This window comes from Schistocerca cancellata, chromosome 1 (assembly GCF_023864275.1).
Source record: "Schistocerca cancellata isolate TAMUIC-IGC-003103 chromosome 1, iqSchCanc2.1, whole genome shotgun sequence".
Taxonomy (NCBI): domain Eukaryota; kingdom Metazoa; phylum Arthropoda; class Insecta; order Orthoptera; family Acrididae; genus Schistocerca; species Schistocerca cancellata.
This window is the reverse complement of record NC_064626.1, coordinates 24,761,643-24,769,401: the sequence shown is the minus strand read 5'-3', so window position 1 is coordinate 24,769,401 and position 7,759 is coordinate 24,761,643. Positions and strand designations below refer to the sequence as shown.

General features: G+C 46.4%; 1 pseudogene; it reads left to right on the top strand.

Moving 5' to 3' along the window:
• The first annotated feature begins 4,422 nt into the window (after positions 1-4,422).
• LOC126099383 (5S ribosomal RNA) lies at positions 4,423-4,540 on the top strand (annotated as a pseudogene).
• Positions 4,541-7,759: the final 3,219 nt, after the last annotated feature.

The window sequence follows — 7,759 nt, the reverse complement described above, 5'->3', positions numbered from 1 at the left end:
CGTGAATTCATTGTCCCAGGAAGGGGAAACTTTATTGACACATTCCTGGGGTCAGATACATCACATGATCACCCTGACAGAACCACAGGCACATAGACACAGGCAACAGAGCGTGCACAATGTCGGCACTAGTACAGTGCATATCCACCTTTCGCAGCAATGCAGGCTGCTATTCTCCCATGGAGACGATCGTAGAGATGCTGGATGTAGTCCTGTGGAACGGCTTGCCATGCCATTTCCACCTGGCGCCTCAGTTGGACCAGCGTTCGTGCTGGACGTGCAGACCGCGTGAGACGACGCTTGATCCAGTCCCAAACATGCTCAATGGGGGACAGATCCGGAGATCTTGCTGGACAGGGTTGTTGACTTACACCTTCTAGAGCACGTTGGGTGGCACGGGATACATGCGGACGTGCATTGTCCTGTTGGAACAGCAAGTTCCCTTGCCGGTCTAGGAATGGTAGAACGATGGGTTCGATGACGGTTTGGATGTACCGTGCACTATTCAGTGTCCCCTCGACGATCACCAGTGGTGTACGGCCAGTGTAGGAGATCGCTCCCCACACCATGATGCCGGGTGTTGGCCTGTGTGCCTCGGTCGTATGCAGTCCTGATTGTGGCGCTCACCTGCACGGCGCCAAACACGCATACGACCATCATTGGCACCAAGGCAGAAGCGACTCTCATCGCTGAAGACGACACGTGTCCATTCGTCCCTCCATTCACGCCTGTCGCGACACCACTGGAGGCGGGCTGCACGATGTTGGGGCGTGAGCGGAAGACGGCCTAACGGTGTGCGGGACCGTAGCCCAGCTTCATGGAGACGGTTGCGAATGGTCCTCGCCGATACCCCAGGAGCAACAGTGTCCCTGATTTGCTGGGAAGTGGCGGTGCGGTCCCCTACGGCACTGCGTAGGATCCTACGGTCTTGGCGTGCATCCGTGCGTCGCTGCGGTCCGGTCCCAGGTCGACGGGCACGTGCACCTTCCGCTGACCACTGGCGACAACATCGATGTAATGTGGAGACCTCACGCCCCACGTGTTGAGCAATTCGGCGGTACGTCCAACCGGCCTCCCGCATGCCCACTATACGCCCTCGCTCAAAGTCCGTCAACTGCACATACGGTTCACGTCCACGCTGTCGCGGCATGCTACCAGTGTTAAAGACTGCGATGGAGCTCCGTATGCCACGGCAAACTGGCTGACACTGACGGCGGCGGTGCACAAATGCTGCGCAGCTAGCGCCATTCGACGGCCAACACCGCGGTTCCTGGTGTGTCCGCTGTGCCGTGCGTGTGATCATTGCTTGTACAGCACTCTCGCAGTGTCCGGAGCAAGTATGGTGGATCTGACACACCGGTGTCAATGTGTTCTTTTTTCAATTTCCAGGAGTGTACTTCCACAAATATATGTAGCACTTTGTCAACAAACATTCAGTAACACGTGAACAAACTGCTTCAGCGAAAGAAAAGTAAATATCCGCAAAGATAATCATTTACAGACACTAGAAATCTGCACTGTTACCAACATTTACAATGTACCAAGAGTATAATTTCTAACAGAAAGTTCACAGTTGTTTTCGAAATAATACTGGTTTTTGTAAGAGAAATAAAGGGGGCGTGGCAGCATACATGACTGTAACTTTAAAATTTGATATATATAGGTCATTTTCATTTGAAACCCTGTAATGTATACACCAAAGTAACCAGGAAAGCCTATAGAATTTAATAAAGTCATAAAAAAGATTTCGATTTTCATTTATAAGTACCCTGCCTGTATCCTTAACACCGTAACCGGCAGGAATAAATACGAATTTAAAAACATCTCTGTGTCATACATTTTATATGAAAATCTTCTTCCTTTGTGACGGTGATGGTTGCGTATGTCAGCTCTTAGGTGAATTTGCGTCATACTGGTATTGCATTCCCCGTCACACGAAGCTGGATGGCGTCTCATAAGATCTTTGGCGGCGGTATGAAGTAGGTATTTTTCCACAAGTACTGATGGAAGAATTTTTTTTGTTTGCACTTGCCTCCCTTCTCCCATAACTCAGCTACATCTGAAATTAAAATCTTTCCTCACTTACTATTGAAATTAATATTTTGCCAGGGAATAGAAAACCTATAAAACTGTACCATCACACGCTGTTTCCACATACGCATATATAACAGCGTCTTTTTTTTTTTACATTTGTTTTCGGCTGTCGCACTGCATGTAACAAGGGGAAACTATCAGCGTTTGACAATTTCAGAAATATTGGAAATTACCTCTCCATACTGAAACAAAAATCTTTGATCTATTTCTCAGATATTTCGAACTGTAGCTCAGATATTCCAACAGTTCAAACGCCAAGGCCAGCTTGTGTAACAGTGACTACTAATATTGCCGCCACCGTGTTTGAATTTAACTGTTCCGCCTCTGGATTGTTCTTTAGTTTAATAGTTAATACTCGACACATTAGCTATGTGAATTCCCACTAAATCTCCAAAAGTAATTTTTACAGATTCTCCTAGCCATGTTTGAGCATCATGATATTTCGGTGTAGCAGAGTTTCGCACAGTGACAAATTTGAGTGTATCCTTCCCATTCGGTTGTGATATTACTGCGTTATACAGGTTAGTCAGAATCAGTAATAAAAGCTGAGAAATAATCAAGAAATTGCGCCGTTCTCGATTTAATTAGCACTGAATTGAGTCAATCAGGTAGCTGTTCGCACAAATTCAACAGCCTGCCAGAGACAGTGCCGCCAAACTTGTTCTTCGTTTGGTTTTCTCAGACCGAACAAAAGCAGCTTTCCTTCACTTAGCTTAAATTTATCATTGCCGAAAACAAACATTTTAAAGGGTAATGAACATTTCAAGTGGTAAAGTGGTAACTCAAGGACCCACACATGTTTGTGCATTACCGTATTTTAGCGAGTGCAGTTGGTTGATTCTGTGCACGCGACTACCTAATTCGCTGCCGCCATAGCTACCAAAATCGGAAACGGCACAAATTTTTTTTTTCTTAACAGTTACTTCTCAGAACAACCTCCCTTTCAGACTTTCTGGCTATGGTGTTCCTTTCAACGATGAGACAACTTACGATCTCGAAAACGATGCATCGTACGAATAAAAGTCCCAGGTGAAAAGTTGATATTAGTTACAGGGGCATCTGTCTGAGCTACAACTGGCCACATCCAACCCCTCTCCCTCCCCCTCCCTGCGTGGTGTTTGACATCACTGTATTTTCAAATGGGCACCCTCCATTTGTTGTATATTCGGATTCCATGCCAAAAAATTACGTACCGTTAACTGAACCATTGTTTTCCATTTGTGGCAGACTGCATCGTAATCGACGAATGTCAAGCGTACGTGTTTTTGCATTTAAGAACAGACGCAGTTCATTTTACGATATAAATGTAAAGCTTGGTGTTGTAACGGTTGACATTGACATTCAGACATTACATGAGTGTTGCACCAGGTGGCTCGTCAGCGTCCTTGGTTTGTTAACGCCTTGTGCTGCATCTTAGGCGACAAGGTGATCGGTCCCCTTGTTGTGGAAACCACACTGAAGAGGGAAGGACATCGCAAGTTATTCACAGGGGAGCTCCTCATTCTGTTGGAAGATGTACGCCCTCATAGTGCAACAGAACATATGGTTGCAGCGTTATGGTTGTCCAGAATACTATTCCGCAAGAGCCAAAGAAGCACCGCACTGCCGTCTCCGTGGTCGCTAGCTGGGTAGAGGTGACGCGTCACCCGACCTTGGGACCCGGATTTTTTTTTTTTTTCATGGGTTTAACTGAAGGACAAACTGTTGTTTTGGCAGAAGAGCCAACACCGTGTTACGATTGGAGGCCGAAATGCACGCGTTCTAGCTCACGCAGGCTGGCGTGAGGAGGGAAGAACTATACTGACGTGAGGTCTGGAACATACAGGGAACGAATAGTCAGAAAGCGGACGTAATTGTTTCATACTTAACTTTAATCCATTAACGATGAACGTCGCTCTTGACGGTACATGATTCACAATATTATCTGTTCAGAATACATTCTTAAAGAATGTGGCGCCTTGCTAGGTCGTAGCAAATGACGTAGCTGAAGGCTGTGCTAAACTGTCGTCTCTGCACATGAAAGCGTATGTAGCCAGTGAACCATCGCTAGCAAAGTCGGCTGTACAACTGGGGCGAGTGCTAGGGAGTCTCTGTAGACTAGACCTGCCGTGTGGCGGCGCTCGGTCTGCAATCACTGATAGTGGCGACACGCGGGTCCGACGTATACTAACGGACCGCGGCCGATTTAAAGGCTACCACCTAGACAGTGTGGTGTCTGGCGGTGACACCACACAAACTTCTGTACAGAACGTGATAGAACGTATCGGAAATGCTTGCGGAAACATTCCAGCACCCATACTTTTAAGTTGGTTACACGCAGGACACACGGGCAACGGCCTTGCCGTAATGGATACACCGGTTCCCGTGAGATCACCGAAGTTAAGCGCTGTCGGGCGTGGTCGGCACTTGGATGGGTGACCATCCAGGCCGCCATGCGCTGTTGCCATTTTTCGGGGTGCCCTCAGCCTCGTGATGCCAACTGAGGAGCTACTCGACCGAATAGTAGCGGCTTCGGTCAAGAATACCATCATAACGACCGGGAGAGCGGTGTGCTGACCCCACGCCCCTCCTATCCGCATCCTCCACTGAAGATGACACGGCGGTCGGATGGTCCCGGTAGGCCACTCGTGGCCTGAAGACGGAATGCTTTTTTTGTTTTGTTTTACATGCAGGCCACACATGAATTAATAAATGAGTAGACATGGAAAGTCGACAGTTTGAGCATTTGTTGTGAATTACTATTACGGTGAAATGCAAGGAGACTCATTGAAATCAAGCATCCCAATGGTAAGAGGCAAGGGAATTCAGAGAAATCAGGGATCTCGATGGGAATTTAAGTGCATTACGTCCACATCATTTTTGTGGATCATGCTGAACATAGATTTTATTTTTTATTTAGCGTATGGCTATACATGCAACATTAATACATCAAGTGTTAGACATTAAAATCTAATAACAATCATGAATATAATTTATGTTTATATTGGTCAGTTAAAAGGTTATATCGAGATTTGAGATCCATTCTAGCGCCGATGGGGATGCCTCCAGGAAGTCGGACCAGTTCCCTGCATATGCTTGCAAGGAGCATTCACCATGGATGTGTTGGATCGTCTGTCTAGGGGCACCGCAGTCGCATTCTGGTGACATCGCTCTTCCCCATTTGTGTAGTGAATCCGCACACCTGCCATGTCCAGTATGTATTCGATTTAATGCGGACCATGTTTTCCGTGTTAGTTCCATTCCAGAGATGTTGCAGTTATAGCTCTCAAACCAGGTCTGTAGTTGGTCTTTTGGTTCCAATCTAGTCTCCATTGTTTCATGTGGTCATAGTTATTATTTTGAAGCTGGTCATCTGTGCGTATGGGTGGCTTTCTTGATTTCAATCGAGTGTGTCGCAGTTGTGAGAATTCTTCTTTAATTGGTAGTTCCGGTTTTGTCTCAATCTTTCTGAATTCGTGCAGTAGGGCCGCTTTTCTACGCAGGTCCGGGAGCAGGATATTACATAGCACCGGTAGCCAGTACGTGGGCGTTGATTTAACGGTTCCAGAAATCAACCTCATTGTGTTATTTAATTGCCTGTCAATAAGTTTGGTGTGACAGCTATTAATCCAGACTGGAGCGCAGTACTCAGCCACAGAGAACACTAAGGCGATAGATGAGGTGCGTAATATTTTTGCGTTAGCTCCCCAAGTAGTACCGCTAAGTTTTTGAATGATGTTATTCCGTGTTCCAATTTTTGCAGTGGTGTTCTCCAGATGTTTACGGTAAGAAAGAGTGCGATCCAATGTTATACCTAAGTACTTTGGAAACTTATTATATTTGAGGTTGGTGTTTCCGAGTTTTATGTTAATAATTTCATTTGCCATTTTGTTATTAAGATGGAATGTAGATACTTCAGTTTTGCTAGGGTTTGGCTTGAGTCTCCATTTCTTGAAATAATTGTATAGTATTTCGACGTCATTATTAAGGACTTCCTCTGTATTGAAGAGATACTTGTCTCTGGTAGCCAGAGAACATAGATTCTAACCAGACATGAAAACGCCTAACCTTTTCGTACTGTGCAATCAAATTTCCAACACTAAAGTAAATTTCGAACATAAATATCAACTGTTAGGACACACTTTTACACTTACATCGTAAATGAAATGTAGAATCATTGCGAAAATACGCACACTTAATTTTTTGTCGATTACAGCGCCTTGTAGCTCGAATAGAAAACAATGGTGCGTAAACTCTACGTAGTTTTTTGTGTAGAAGCCGAACATGCAATGAAGTGGGGAGGGGGGTGAAATTAAAAGATACACCCTGATCACGCTGGAAGGGTGGTCAGGAGTTGGCCATTTGTAGGCACAGACAGATGTCCCCTTTACTAATATCAAATTTTCACCTACAACCTTTTTTTCGTGCCATGCGTCGTTTTCCAGACATTTAATTGTCTGAAGTCACAACAAACAGTCTGCGTATACCGGCGTCTGTCAAGCTCAGCTACTCCAGAGGTGTCATGCAAGCGCCTGGACCGGACTCGCTGGCGACCTCCGCCACTTCCAACCTTCACACGCTCCACTGCAACTTCATGGAACCAGCACTCCTGCCTTCCAGCAGTGCTCGTCTTGCAAGGTTGTAGAAGTTCTGGAGGTGGAAGATGAGATGCTAGGGGAAGTAAAGCTGTGAGTCATGCCTGGATAGCTCAGCCAGTGGAGTTCTTGCCTGTGAAAGGCAGCGGTTCAAGAACACAGTATTAATGCTTGTAGGTAACGTTCTCCCTGTACTATCTTGAACCTTGCTGTAGTAATACCGAGAAAGATAAGCTTGACTAAAGCGAACTTGAAACCACAAACTTATTTATGTCCAAATACGTTTGATTAGGACGCAGATCCTAGAATTGTGTGCAGTCTGGTTTAGAGGATTACGTAACATGTGAAGTCCGTATCTAGTACAATCACAACCTAGAAATACCGTCCAGTCATGCGGGACCTCTCCGGAATGGTTTACGTGGCAACCAATAGATCAACAATGATCTGTGGAGAAACCTGTGATAAAGTTGACGAGCAACCATAAACAAGTGAATCATCTGTCCAGGGGGAATTGGTACCCTTCCTTCCAGGAAGAAGACTTAAGCATTCCTCGCCATGTGTGTCCACACATTGTCCTGCTGAAACAGACGCGCGAAGCGGCCAGCTCGACATAGCGGTCAGTACGTGGGCCATTCAAACTCGTGCCAACAGCGCAGCAAAGCGTCAGGCTCGTCGTTTGTCCATAGCGACAGACGCACACTGACAAATGAAAACATTATGACCACGTCAGCTCCGTTAAGCAGGATTGGTGACGGCCTGTTCCAGATCTGACGCCACAGTACAGCGCTGGTCTAGGCACAAGTGTTCCAGGACGCGAAGTTCAGCTTACTTTGGTACATCCACAGCAGACCACCCCTGCACGTTCCGATGTCGACCCGACGACGCTATCAACTAAGATTGCCAGCGAGCACGGGACCGTTGTCTCAACTAGTCGGACAAATCACGTTTCTTGTTACACTGTGTTGGTGGTCTTGTCGTGATAAGCTGCTCGAAACATGCGTCGTGCTACAGATGTGGACCAGCCGGAGCACTATCATGCTGTGGCAGAGATTCGCCTGGGCGTCATTGGGACCTGTGGTGGAGACAGCAGG